Source organism: Podarcis tiliguerta (assembly GCF_965153285.1).
Source record: "Podarcis tiliguerta genome assembly, chromosome: 12".
Classification (NCBI taxonomy): Eukaryota; Metazoa; Chordata; class Lepidosauria; order Squamata; family Lacertidae; genus Podarcis; species Podarcis tiliguerta.
Window position 1 is genome coordinate 37445712 of NC_139545.1, and position 14703 is coordinate 37460414.

Below are 14703 nucleotides of genomic sequence, written 5' to 3' on the forward strand. Positions count from 1 at the left end.
CTAAATTAGATTTTCAGAGTTGGTGCATTGCCTGTAGTCCCCCCTATAATATATCCAGGGCGGATTGGGGGAGGGGAAGAAACAGTTGGGGAATATGGCAAAGGGACCAAAACCTGTCAAAAGGGTCATTCAGCTCCCCATATCATTCAGCCAAACGTAAGTGCAGACTTTAAAAAAACCCTCCATATACACTTATTTTTAAAAAGGACAAGCATAGACACCTTTTGACACATTACAGCAATACGCAGTATAGTTAAAGGCTTTGCGTGGTGTGGGGGACACTTCAAGACCCATAGCTAAGTTCCTGCAACACATCACACTGTGAGTTATTTCTCTGTAAACAGAGCAACAATTTATAGTGTTGTTGAGGGCTGCTTTGTTTTCTCACATGGACATATCTTCTTGCTTTGCAAATATAAGGAAAAGAGGTTTTCTTCTCTTTCATCGTCAAATTTTCCCCTAGAAACTTCGCTCATCCTTGTTGTTTTTAAACCTCACTTTTAAAGAAGAGGTTTTTTGGGACACAAACTGCCTGCCATGTTGCCTACTGACCCATAATCAAAATGCAGTGACCTCCTACCCTTTTTTTGCCCCTTGACCCATCCCGAATTCAATGCAGCCTTTATAAATTTGCAAATCCTTGGACGTAAAGGGGGATTTGGGGAGGCTTTGTTCTGCGAGGATCCTAAAAGTGTGCATTTTTAATTAGACACAAAGGTGCAGTAAACAAAGACTCAGGGACACGCTGGTGTTTCTGACGTACAGGTGGGCAGAACCCCCCCCCCTCACACGCCTGGACTCGATTGCAAAAGATATATTGCCCACCCCAAACGCCCCCCTCCAAATTGCCGCCAAAAATAACGCACCAAAAATTGAAGCAAGCAGCAAAAGGCAATTACAAACGCACACACGAGATCCAAAGGGTTAGGGATTGCACCAAATTAGCAATGTGGTACAAATCACTTTCATGACGTAAGGAATGGCCAGGCCAGAGTCTTCCAGCGTTCCTCATCTCTAAGGACTGTGGGGATCCTGATGACCCGGGGAGGGGGAGAGAGCGAGAGGGAGGGAGAGGGACGGAGAGAGATTTGATCTGAAGCTACAGGCACATTCCCTTATCTCCCTAGCTATCAGCCAGTTTAAAGGACACCATAATTACGATTGCGATAAAAGCAAGACAATGCCTGCCTATTTGGGCTGAATAAATAAGGAATGTTTACAACTGTAGAATGTTTCAGTGGCAATTAAAGGCTGGCAAAGAAAACCTCTCCTTCTGCCCTCAACCTTATTTACTCGGTTTTGCTTTTATTGCAATCTTTTCATTCCTTTCCTATGCAGCAGATCACCTTTTTAGAAGGGTGCTAAAGAGGAAATGGGGAGCGTTACATGAGGGACAGAAAAAACACCAGAGACGCCTGCTCCATATTTGTTGTTATTTTTCTTCATTTCTCCAGTTGCACACACAGAGCGAAACTTTCAGGTCTAGCCATAAAAGAGCCGGGACATCCAGCGCGGTGTTACAATATGGCGCTGAGGGGGCTATGCTCATTTCCACCCACAACCAAAACCCAAAGATGTTTGAGGGGCTCCAAGAAGGTGTTGGTGGACAATCAGAGCCTTATTTCCTCTCATGCCCGGAAACCGAGGGAAGCCGAAAATCCACCTCATTTGCTAAGACACAAGGATCTATTCAACTATCCATTGTATCAGCAAACCTCATCATAATCAGATTAAATGCAGGTTTGGACACTAATACCTGCGAGGCTGAGCATTAAACATCGCCTGGAGTATGCAGAAATCAGTGAATGGGCTTCTTTTGCTCGCTTGATCATCGCGTTACCAAAATAGTAACACCAACAGCATTTCCTCTTAAAAACAAAACAAAAAACTGTTCCTCCTCCTCCTCCGACACATTTTCTCCCAGCTACAACCATAACCTAAACTTCCCAACCTCGTTTTCTACCGCCGGCTCATTTGTTTTTATTTCGAGATTCAAAACTTTTGCCACATGGGGTGAGAGCAAGAAGGGTAGTGGGTTTCAAATGCAGGCAGGGATCGGCTTTTAACACATTCGCTCTTAAGGAATTAATAAAGTGCAAACTTTTTCTTTCTTTCACGTTAAACTCTCACCGGGGAAGGTTTCCTTATTTAAAGCTAAGGGAGGGGGGCAAACATGTGCGTATGTGCGTGTAGTGGCGGCGGCGGGGGGCATCCTAGTGTATATTTGCAGCTCTCTGGCTAGTTCCAGGCCCCCTTTCCTTTTGAAAGTTTTAGACCTTCAATACCCTCGGATTCTACTGGCAGACTTAGGATGGCCTTGGAGGGTCCTAAACGTGACCATTCACTGAGGCGGGGGGCTACAGCTTGCAACAACGTGCTCGGCAACTTAATCTTGCCCCAAAATGGGAAGAGCGCGCAAAAGAACGGAATACAAACTCTCTCTACATCTCTAGTCCCTTTCTAAGGTGGATTGTGTATTTTGCAGCCGATGGGAACGTCTGGATTTCGCAGCAAAAAGGAGAGAAGGTAAGTGTTTTATCCTTGTAGCCGCCAGTTCGTGGAGAAACAATGCCAGAACAAAGGGGACCACTTCTCCCTATGAAGCGTTTTGCATTTTCTTCCTCCATTTCTCATCGAGGAGACACTGGGGAGGGGGAAGGGAGAGGCGACTCGCACAACTTTTCCGCTTTTAGGTAAGAAAGGCTGGAGCGAGCGGGGCGTTTGAGAAACTAGCCAGCGGCGCGCGGATTTAAATACTACTCAAAAGAGAAAGGGAGAAGGATCCCAGCAGCAGCAGCCGCCACCTCCCTCGCACCGCCTGCAGCAAACGGGTCCGCCGCCAATTCAGCGGCGCTGAAACTGGAGAAACGGCTCGCGCCGTCTCGGCCGCGAAAAGAAAAAAACCCAAACACCACCTAAACCCGCCCTTCCGAAGGCGAGCCGGCGCCTCCAGCTCGGCCGGGCTTTCGAGCGACTGCTCCGCGCGGAAAAAACGGCTAGGAGCCGCGCGAAGAGGAAACGGGGCTGCGTTTTAAAACGCAAAATCTCGCCGCCTTCGGAAAAGCGGCCCAGGAAGGAAACGTAGGGAATATATCAGGGTCTCCCCGCCCCCCGATCGCGGGGAGCAAAGGAGAAAAAGGGTCCGGCGAGGTTTGTGCGTGCGCGGGCTGAGGAAGGCAGTGCGCCTTCACGAACAGCTCTCCTGTTTGGGGTTTTGTGGGGCAAGGGGGAAGCGGGAACTGGAGGCTGCAAGGTCCTTTGCAGCCGAGAAAGCGCTTCTTGCCTCGGCGGGAGCAAGGAGAACCCGGGGCCTGTTGTGGCCCAAGCTCAGGAGGTGGAGGCGGCATTGCCTAAGTTGTCCCCGCGTAGCAGCAGCAGCAGCAGCAGCAGCAGAGGACCCCCCCCCCCGTCCAATGTTTATAGCTCTCCCCTTCGGCTGCATTGTCCGGGAGCAGCGGGGGGAGGAGACTGGAGAGAAGGGGCCCAACGTCTCCTTACGCCAATGTAAGGCGTCGCTGCCTCCTTCCCCCCAGAGAAGAAGAGTGGCGGGCGGGCAGGCAGGCAGGCAAGCGCAGTTAGCACGAGGAACCCGCCACCGCCGCTGCAGCAAGCAACAGCAGCAGCACCTTCCCTTTCCCCCTCTCGCCTGGGCTCTTTCCATTCATTTACCCGGGCGCAGGGGGCGGGGCCTGCGGGCCGGTGACCTTTCACCTCCTGCCTTCCTGCCTTCTCCTCCTCCCCCTCGGCGTTTCCTTTTGCCGCTCGGCCATTTGCTTACCCAGAAGCCAGCGCGCTGGGCGCGCTCGTGCCGAGCTCGAGTCTCTCGTAATCGCCCCTCTCAACCCCGCCCACTCCGCTTCTCTCTCCCCTCCCCTCCCGGGCGCGCGGCTTCCAATCTCAGGCCGGCAGGCAGCTCCTGGCGGAGGCCGCTGCTGCAACTCCCCGCGTGGACGCTAGGGGCAGCCGCTTCCAAGGGAGGGTGCTATTAGCTGCCCGCGGGAGACTTTCTATGGATAATAATAATAATAATAATAATAATAATAATGGTTCGATAACGCCCTTTATAAAACAGTTCCAAACACTAATTTTACGGTCCCACTGACACTGGTGCAGATTACTTTCAAGTCACGTATTCAACATCCGGTATCACTGTCCACGTTATTATAGGTAATTATTAATTATAATTTCCGACAGCAGTAATTAATTGCATTTATTGAACACAGCTAACGCTTGTCATAAATCAGGATTATTTACAACGATGACGGTAATGCGGCTGAAGAGAAAAAAAAAAGAAAAGTTCCTGAAAGTTTAGGCAGGGCGATTAAAACTGGGAGAAAAGGAGGGGGAGATGGTAAAGGATTTCCCCTTCCATAAGGCAAAGAGCTAGACTTCAAAGCCCCCACACCCCGCCCCCAATATGGGGGAAATGTAGTTGAAGGGAATATTAGGGAACTATTTCGAGGATGAAGAGCCACTGCAGTTCCTACTCAGCATCTCCTGCCCCAAGTCATCATCTCCCCTCCCCCTCCCCCCAAAAGCAAAAGGGCTGGCTTTGAAGAAAAAGGTTTAGAACTCTTTGTTTCTGCTTTTCTTCCTGACCATGTGAGTGAGGCGGGGTTGGGTCGGTGGGACTGGAAAGCAGCAAAACAGGTCACTGGGTGACTTGCTTCTTCATCCTTCAGCTTTTAGCGTCTCTCTCTCTCTCTCTCTCTGCCCTAGAAAAATGACACTCCTGGGTTTGCTTAAAAAGAATATTTTAAGTGGGAAAAGAGGGAGGGGGGACTCGAGATCGAGGACTGTTTTAATGGTCTCCGTCTAAAGCATGAGGGTCCCCATCAAATGGCACAGCGTTTCACTCTTAAGAATATCTGAATAGATCAAATCCCGCTCGCCCCTCCTTGGAAGGCTGGAAAGAAACAAGTTCTTTTAACGAAGAGCTTTAGAACTTAAGCTAAAGCTGCAGCCGAGAGGGAAGTGTTTTTCTCGGCCTTGCTTGCGGATCTGCAGAGCTTGCAGCGTGGCCCAGAACCGGTAGCGTTCAGATGCACGTGCAGCAGACAGCCCCGGCCATCTGCAATATCTTCAGATCGCTGCCTGCTTTTTGTTTTTGTTGAAGCCTTCCCAACCTGCGAGATCACTGCGAGAACAAAGTGCAGGCTAGGAGCAGGCGTGGGCCGAGCTTCCGGAGGGCTCTGAGACGGAGGAGGGGGAGGGAAGAGGTGCTTCTGGGGACAGCCTCCCAAATCGCAGCTTTCCCCAAAAGCAGCAAGACGTAGAAAGTGGCGACCCAAACGGTGACCTACTGCATACGAGCGGAAGGTTGCAGGGAGGACAGGAATCCATCCGAACAGCCAGGCGGGATTGTACTGCATATTAAAGAAGAGATTTTACGAGGCTGGTTTTCGTTTGAAAGCATGGCCGTGTTAGGCAAATGAGTGTCAAGGCATTGCACACGGCTTTCTTGGGAGATTCTTGCTGGCGACATAATCGATACAAACAAATCATGTAGAAGGGAACAAAAAGATTCGCTCCCCGCGCCACCCTTAAATGGTAATAAAAGACTGACGCTCCATGAATTGTCAAATCCCGCTAAAGGTTTTGAGAGAGACGCTTGTCCACCGGGCGGAAGGGGGATTTGGAGCTGCTTCTTGCCTGTTGAATATGACGGACAAGTGTTTTCTATCCCAGGCAAAATGTGCCTATTCGCCAAATACTCGATTGGAACAGGTTTTGGCATCGGGCTGTTAAAAGGGTCTTGTCAGGTCTTGAGTAAAATAAATATTTTAAAAAATAAAATTCTGACAGTGTTAACATGGTTGTCAAAATGTGGAAAAACAAGATACAATGGTATTTTAATTATTTAAGTGGATTTAAACCTCTTTCCCTCGCTCTCTCTTTTACACACAGCATCCCAGTTAGGCACCTGATAATTTCGATCCAGATACCAATTAATGCCAAGTATTTTGATTAAATTAATTAATCCTCTTATGCTACATGCGTTATTTAGAAGTGAGTTCCATGACATGACTTGCATTTCTTAAGTTTACTATTTGAGATGTTAAATTGCCATCCATAATCAATTTATTCTGGATCAATCTCTTTGGATTATTCTGGAATAAACAGACTGTTGAGTGTGCTTCTGGGGTTGCAATCCTGACACTTGTTTAGAAGGCAAGCACAACAGAAGCAGTGACCTATTGCCAGTTAAATGTGTTTTCGAAACCAGTAGCTGATGTTGTGTGATCGGCTGCAATTGTATGCAGGTTTTCTTGAGAGTAAGTCCCACAAACTTAGTCGGCTTTACTTGCAAGTGAACATGAAAGAACCCAATTTTAACTGGGCTGTAAATCCAGTTGCCAGTTAAGTGCCTATAATTTCCCCTAATTAGCATATCTGGATTTCTGTATCCCATGGTTGGGCCATGCTTACAATGAGCAGTGGATTGGTTACAAATAGATTTTAGTTGTCGGAATATAAACCAGCTCATTTAAAAAGAAAATAAGGGAAATGTATTTTATTTGTAACAAAAACACACCAATCAACAGCAGATTGAAAAGAGACACTTTCTCATAGTGCAATAATTAAAAAATACTTTTTTTATTAAAAAAGTGGGAAGTAGTTTTATGTTTATGTGAGAAAATATCAAAGCAGGAAAAGGTTTTCTTTACAATAAAATAATTGCAAAGCATCCTCCCACACTCCAAAATATAGCAAATAAACTAAAAGAAAGCCAAAATGTAACACAATTCCGCTCATGGTTAAATTATAGGTAAGGAAGTTGAAGGAAAGATGCATTTTGTTTATTTTAAAGGGCCTGTCTAGGTGGCTCTTAGTTGTATTAGTTTGATTTGTTAAAACCAAGAGGAATGCTTTTTGTTTTCTTTAGAGGTTAGCATCTTGTGAATCTGCTGTCTTGTGGTAAAACTATTGAGAATTGTAGAAAGATTCTCAGCAAACAAAGAAGGCAGCGTTAGCAGGGCAATAGGAGCGTGACAGTTTGAGCCAAGGTGGCAAAGAGTTCAAGTCATGAAGACGTTAAACCGAAGTTCTTGGATTGAAGCCAGTTTTGCAAAGAGAATCGGCTTAATTCCCTTTCATTGGGACTTCCTTCCGAGTAAGCGCATATATGAGAGTACAATAGAGCTCCATTTATCGGTTGTGGATCCAAGCTTTCCTAAGAGTAGTTTTACCAGGGTTGGAAGAAATTGAGAAAGGTCTGTGGTCAGCAGCACTTGTCCTGTTTTGATTGATGATCTATCCCATCCCCCCCCTTTTTTTTCTCCTGCAACCAACCGCTGCAAAGGCTGCTTAAAAGAAGAAGTTTGCCTTTTTGGTTAGGGCACAGAAGCCCTCCCCAGAAAAAGCAGCATGTGCTGCTGCATTGGAGGAGAGCGCAGAGCCCCCGCTTTTCCTCTAGGCAGCGCTGCAGCTGCGAAGAAGGACGAGTGAGCAGGACAGGGGCCAGCTGGCAAGGCAGTGGCAGCAAAAGGGTTTTTTGCACGGCGCCTTTGCAAGGTCGTCCTGATTGGAACCCGGGACCCTCGTGTAAGGGAAGAGGGGAGAGGAGCTTGGCGGGCAGCCAAACCCAATAACCCCCACCCTCTCCCCTTCCTCAAAGCCCTTTTTGCGTTGATGAAAGAGGTTGAGGGCGAGCAGGTGAAAGAATGAATTTGTGGGTGTCGCTTACAAAACGAGAGTCAATTGAGAGGCCTGCTTGTGCAAGGACTAAGCCTGGCTGGCAGGAGGGCTCAGAGAAGGAGCTGCTCCTCCTGAGGGAAGAAGCAGCCCAGGCAGGCTCGCAGCCGGGCCTACTAACTACAGGCCGGCCGGCCCGCCTGCCTGCCTGTAGCCACAGGAGCAGAAGGGGCTGGGCCCCACGAAAGAAGCCGCGAGGGACGCCGAGAGAGCGCAGGGGGAGCTGGGAGGCCGCCTGACGAGATCTGGGGGGCGGAGGGGGGGAAGGAAAGGGGCTGCCGGCGGCGGCGGCGGGAGGGGAAGCTGCGAAAGGCGGTAGCAGCTGCCGCCGGGGAGCTGAGGCCTCATTCAGGCAGGAAGTGCAGTTGGAGGGAAGGTGCTCGGTTGCAGCAGGCGGGCCGGGGCAGCAGCGAGCGGCGTAGGCCGGCCTCCGTGAGGGGAGAGGAAGGGGAGCCGCGGCTCCTTTCCCCCCATTGCTCGTAGGGAAGCTGCCGCCGCCGCCGCCGCTGCCCTTCTTCGCGGGAAGGCTCCCCTTGTTTTCTCGCCGCAGCTGTGAAGGAAAAAGGGACGAGCTTCTGCTTGAGCAGCTTTTTTGGGTTGAGCTTCCCCAAGCACTATTTTGTTTTATTGTTGGGGTGTGTGTGGAAGGAGTACGGTTCGAGTTTGTAATGCTCTTTCCTCCCGGTTTCCAGCAGCAGTTTTATCTGGTCCATAAGTAGAGAGGACTTTTTTCTCTTATTCTTCCTTGTGCTGCTGTTTTATTCACTGGGCTTTATAGCTCACCGAAGGTAAAAGACCCCACCAGGGAGAAAAAGCTCGCCTGGTACAAAGGGAAACATCTGTTCAGCGGTGAATTTTTAGAACAGGATTTTTCGAGAGGGAAGGGGAGGGGGGGGGAAGGGGCAGGAAACAACTCGAGGAGGAAAAACACTAAATGCTGAAATAATTAGATTTTACGAAGAGGGAGCTAAAGGGAGAGTGGGTTCGGAAAAGAGCGGGTTCTTTTTTTAAAACAAAAAATTGTTGCTGAAGTTGGAAAAACCGTGTCTTGTTCCTTTCAGAGGCTGGCAAAAATAAAAGTTCTTAAAACGAAAGGCCTGTTCCTTCTGAAGTGTTTCTCTTTAAAAAGTAAAAACAAAAATAAAATGCATTTGTCCTTAAAAACAATTCAATTAATTTGAGTTGATTTTGGTCATTTTAATTACTTGAAGGAAAATAAACTGCTTAAGCTTGTCTTTAAAAAAAAATCCAACAAGTGTCTATAATACATTGTTTTTAAATGTTGCGCCTGGGGTACTGTTTACTCGACCAGCCTTGTTAGATGGGGGGAGGTAAGCGTGTCTACATTCTTTTTAAATATATATATATAGACTTGAAACTATTTTTCTGGTAAAATAGCTTCTTAGCAATACAGTAGTATTGTTTCATGCAACTTGAGGGAATTTTAAAAGGCGGATTAGAATAATTTCTAAATATTGTATTTCCATGTTCTCTGGGGGGAAATGGAATTTACTGAAGTTCTGAACTTCAGTAAAGCACTCAACAGGGCTGTATTTCTGGACACCATGGAGCAGAAAACTGTTGGTAGCTTTCCTGGAGACAGGGTTGAAATACGTTTGTGTTTATTTCTTTTCTTTGTAAAACTTGCTGTCTTTGGAGCCTTTAGATAGTAAATGCCAATTCAGAAGAATAAGGCAAACCTCACTTTGAAAATAGTTTCAGAGTTTAAAATTACCATATTTTGAAACATCACCATAGTTAAAAATATATTGGCGGTTGTAATCTTTAATGATCACGGATCTTTAGTAACAAATAATTAGAATAATATTGAAATATATATGTGAGAAGGCCTTCAGATGCACACATAATTTATATAAGGCAATACGTATACAGGGATTTTAAAATCAAATCTGTATTACAGAAGAAAAAATACAGCTGAAGGAACAGGAGAAATAGCATGTCTGGTTTTTCCTCAGTGTTCCATACTACTTTTCTTGTTTCCGAAATAGAAACATTTCTCCCATCTTCTTTCTTGCCAAATGGGTAATTTTTTTTTAAAAAAAATGAGAGTAGCACGATGTAAAAAAATCACATTCCGACTCTGAAGTGCTACAGTGAGACTGACAAAAAGTGATCCGAGGCTTGTGCCCTTAATTCGCTCGGAATGTTAAGCTTCCCAAGATACTCCCCGCCTATGCGGTCATGTTAGCTTTTCTCTGTGTTTAGTAGGTGGTTTTTAATGGTTTAAAATTAGTACGTAGATCGTCTGTGCCCTTACGTTTGTAATATCAATATTTTAAAAAGTGTGTCCTGTAACAGGAAACGTCACACATTGTTAGAATTTTTTTTAATGGTTGCATTTGGCTACTCCATTCATAGACACAGTACAATTAATTAGCATATTCTTGGGTGTGTTTTTGAGATTGGGAGGTAGTAGCCCCCATTTGAGGAGAAAACTCCTTAAATAAAAAAAGTAACGTGATTCTGCCCAAACCAGACACATAATTGATATTGACTGGAGAACTGCTTCATGTATAGCAAGTTGCTTTTATATCTAACAAAACTGCTTTCCTCCCTTTTCTATGGATAATTTCTAACTGGTGATAACAATAATTCTGAAATAGCTTTATAATTTAGATGCATGATAGGGAATTAAAGATGTTTTCTAATAGAAGAACAAGCATGAATAAAAAGGGGAAATGCAACCTAGGAGTATTGACAAAAATATGAACCAGTATAAACTTTTGATTTCTATTCAAATATAGGCTCATATTTCATGTTTTTTGTGCTTTTTGGTGTGTGTGTGGATGAGGGGAAAGACTACTTTCAAATATCCCTCCTGCCAGAAACAAACCATTTACAGCAAAATTCCAAATCTTTATTGAGATACTACAAAGAAAATCAGTGCATTACATTTAAATTACATTAAATCTAAACTTCAGAGTTTACTATCTTTCGCCCTGATTAGTACAGCATTATTATATTAAATGTGAATTTTCAAAAAACCTTTAACAATAAATTATATTTGTATATAAACTGAAAGTAGCACTTAACTATATTCCAATGAATAACTTTATAAATTAGCTCTTAAATGTAAACCTTGGGCCTCTCAAACTGAAGGTATGTTTACCCACCATGCTAAAAAAAATTCCTGTGCTGTAATATTTACTTAGAATATTTAATCTAGGGGTTTTATGTAAAAAACACTCTTTTGCATCATGTAAACAGTACATCTCAGGCTGAAATTAACAATTAAATGCTAGCATTATCTTAATAGAAGCAGTACTTGGAAAACAACTATTTCATCCACTGGTGCTCCTAGTTAAGTGGCATTTGCCCAAAGCCTCCTGAGGTGATAGTGCAATTTAAAACAATATAATGGATGCTTTAAAAACAACTTCCCAGTTAAATTAGTGGTTTTACTGGCTAGATTCTGAGAAAGATTCAAACAATGTCATCACAGTTTTAACAGTCAAAGTTATACTTACATTAATAGGTAGCTTGGTCAGCACACAACTGACTTAAAACTTGTATGTACAAATTGGAAAATGTGTAAATACATTAAAAAATGCAGATGAAAGGTGAACTGCATATAAGCTGGTATTTGTATTGCTGCAAAGTATTCCTGTGGTTATGTGTACATGCACACACACAAAATAAAAATATATATGTTTTTACTGGTGTAGCTTTACTCAGAAACTCTACAAGCACATTTTGTTTAAAGTAAGTTCTGTTTAAACCAATTGGAAAGTAGATTTTAGGACTGAAGTACTGAACACAACAGGATTAACATAGGGAGTAAAAAAACATGGACAGAATGTTATGCTCTTCATAACTGAGCAAGGGCAAATAATTTGCTGAATTCAGGCCACTATAGCTTATAGTTTTAAATACTGTATAGCAGTAGTGTGTATGGGTCAAATCACAAGTGTCGCACTCCACACTGTGTGTGGACTGACCATTATGCTTTCATTTCCTAGGATTAAACAAATAGCATCATTAATATTTAAATTAATGCTATATTCAAGTTCAGCAAGCAAAGAAGGTAAAGAAAGTGTGCTTTTAAAAAAATAAACACAAATAAGAAGATACTTAATATCTATTAAGTTTTTTCTCAGAACTTTTAAAAGGCACATTATTTTATGAATATTATAGCTTTTTGTGCTTGGGTAAAGTATAAAATTTAAGTTTGGACAAAGATTCAGTTTTAAAATCTTAACATGTTGTTAAGGGCTTTAGGCAAGCATCTATTCCTACCCTCACTCCTCAAAAACAAACAGCCCTGACACAACTCTTCTATTCCTCCTCCATTTATCCCTCCTTCCCTCCTAATTGTTTTCAACATAGGATGAAAAAGACATGTTTGGGTTTGAAGAGATTTTTTTGGTTTTGCTTTTATATATCTATTTTACCTCACATGCTCGTTCTTATTGAGTAATAAGAAAATTACACCTGATTTAATTGTGACAAAGAGGTGATTAAGTAATACAGGCTCTTTTGCTCAACAAGCCCAGGATGTGTTACTGAATCCATGTTTAGAATTATTAGCCACATGCAAAACATAAAGGGCATTTCAGGAAATTGGAATTTTAGGTTGATGCTACTTGTTTTTAAAATATTTTTAAATATTTAGGTGATACAGGACGTTAAAAGTGCTGAAAATGTTTTTGTACATTACTTCCCCCCCCTAACATTTAAAAGTCTATTTCCTTTTTAAAATAAAAGTAAATAACATGAAACCCTAGAAGTACATCCTATGGAGTTCAATGCCACCTACTCCCAGGTAAGTGTGTATAGGATTGCAGCTTAAAACAAATAAAGTTATAAAATAGTAGAAAATTACATGTACCTTTAAAATATGTGGATTGATTTGTTGTCTACATTGTATCTTTTAAAAAACTACCAATTTGAAATACAGAGTAATTCAATCTTTGCCTGTTTTCCTTTTCTAAGAGGCATATTTCTATCTCTGGGTCTGAAAAAGCTGTGAATTCAAAAACATTTCCCCCTATCATCAGCCTTTACATCTATTCCTGAAAACACACCCTAACACCCCAACTTAAAAACCGTAACTTGAAAGTAAATCTCATTGATTTCAAACTTGCCTCAAGTAGTGTGCTTAGGAATAGGATGCAAAAGGTTTCCACATTCATATCATATGGATGTTAATGGCTTACTATGTGTGTAGTACATTGTCGTAAAGCCTTTCTCTTCCTATTTTGCATTTCAATGGTTCTTTCCAAATGCATTGTTTTACAAAACCACCAAGAGGCTATCTACATTTTGTCATCAAGTTCCCTGCAATGTTTTAAAATAGGATCATAGTCCCTCTTACAGTCTATATATTTCAATTCCTTAAATGAAACTAAAGTTAGTACAATCAATTTAAAATAAAGTTTAATGTATTATTATAGTGCAATACAATTTACCCTGGGGGTTTTTGTGCCAAAATCAAAGTTTTATGTTGATCATTCTGTTAATATACAGCATATATACTTTTAAAAAAAGAGATTTGTTTAAAATGCATCCAAAGGCTTTGCAAAATACATTTCTAACATATACATTTTAGTTTGGGCAGTTCTTTTAGCATGATTTTCAGTTGACATTGCTTTACATTCTAGGAAGGGCCAAATTTTAAATGATACTGAATGTGAAAAATGAACTGTAGAACTATATGAAGCTTAATAGTGTTCAAAAGAAAAAATACGTCCAAAGCTTTTACAAACTGGAAGGAAACATAGGCTGCAATTTTATTACAATGTACTTTTCTAGAGTACTCTATCCCTTAGGTTTCTTGTCCATTGTATGCTTTGCTAAACAGCAGAACCTTGGTGCTACTTAATTCTGAAAGTTCCAAGTCCTCAGCATCCCTGACATTCACCCTCCCTTTGCTACCTTAAAGTCCAACTCCATCTGTCAGTGCACCTATCTGTATTTATTCAGTCTCCCACAATAGTTCCTAGTAGATGCAGACTGACTTGTTGAATAATGCTGCTTCAGTCACTCTGGGTCTACTTTGTAGTGAAGTGGTTGGTATCTATTTAGTTCTTTTAGTCTCCATTAAAAAAGAATAAATATGAGGAATGATTTATGTTTAAATAAAACGTTTTATTTGGTCTCCATTAAAAGGCATATAGTGTGTATGGGAAATTTCCAATGAAAGGGGCAATGAAGAAACAAGAATTAAATTAGTCTGTAAGGTAGCAACAAACTGTCTACAAACTAGAGTTCAATTTAGGCCACAGTTCTAATGCTGGGGTTAACAATATCACTGGGAATACTTTTTAGAACTTAGATATCATTTTCCTGAAATAAGCAAAAATAGCTTTGAAATACTCTTCACTCAGATCCACAACTCATTTAAAGCTGCAACCCTATCTACACTTTCAAGGAAGACCCATTTAATACAGTGAGACTTACTCATGAGTAAATATGCATAGGAACAGGCTAATTTTTGAATTATTTAGGTGTATATGGGTCAATAGAGTTGACGGTGCAATCCTATATTTTTTTTCTTACAATAAGTCTCACTGTGTTCAGTAGGGCTTACTTCCAAGCAAGCATGTATGGTTTTAAAGTCTGAATTAGTTAAAACAGTAGTTTGGTTTGATAGGAACACAGTTATTAAAGTGGAATCTAATCCTTTAAATAATTTTATTTAAATAATAATGTAGCTTTCAGAACATAAGGAAATTAATAAATTACACAATATACTTCTAATTTCCATATCTCTGAAGGACTGAAAGATAATACACATGATTGAAAGGCAATACAGTACATGTTTTTGTACTTAGGCTCTAGGATTTTAAATATCACTCTCCATTCTACATATTTTTTTCTTTGCTGTAGCAGGCACATGGAAATACAGGCACTTTGTGAAGCATTTTTGTATGGTATGTCAAAAGTTATTGCCTCAAAATGCTAAAACTGGACTTTGGGGGGATATTGCCATGCAGCATACAGATGAATATTTGGCAGATCACAAACACTCCAATGACCCTGTTATGT

The 14703-nt window shown here is 42.3% G+C and overlaps 1 protein-coding gene across 1 annotated transcript in view; it reads left to right on the plus strand.

Annotated features, from left to right (window-relative positions):
* The window catches only part of MLLT10 (MLLT10 histone lysine methyltransferase DOT1L cofactor), a 131725-nt gene that overhangs the window by 13708 nt on the left and 103314 nt on the right, over positions 1 to 14703 (plus strand). The gene's annotated exons all lie outside the window — the stretch shown is intronic.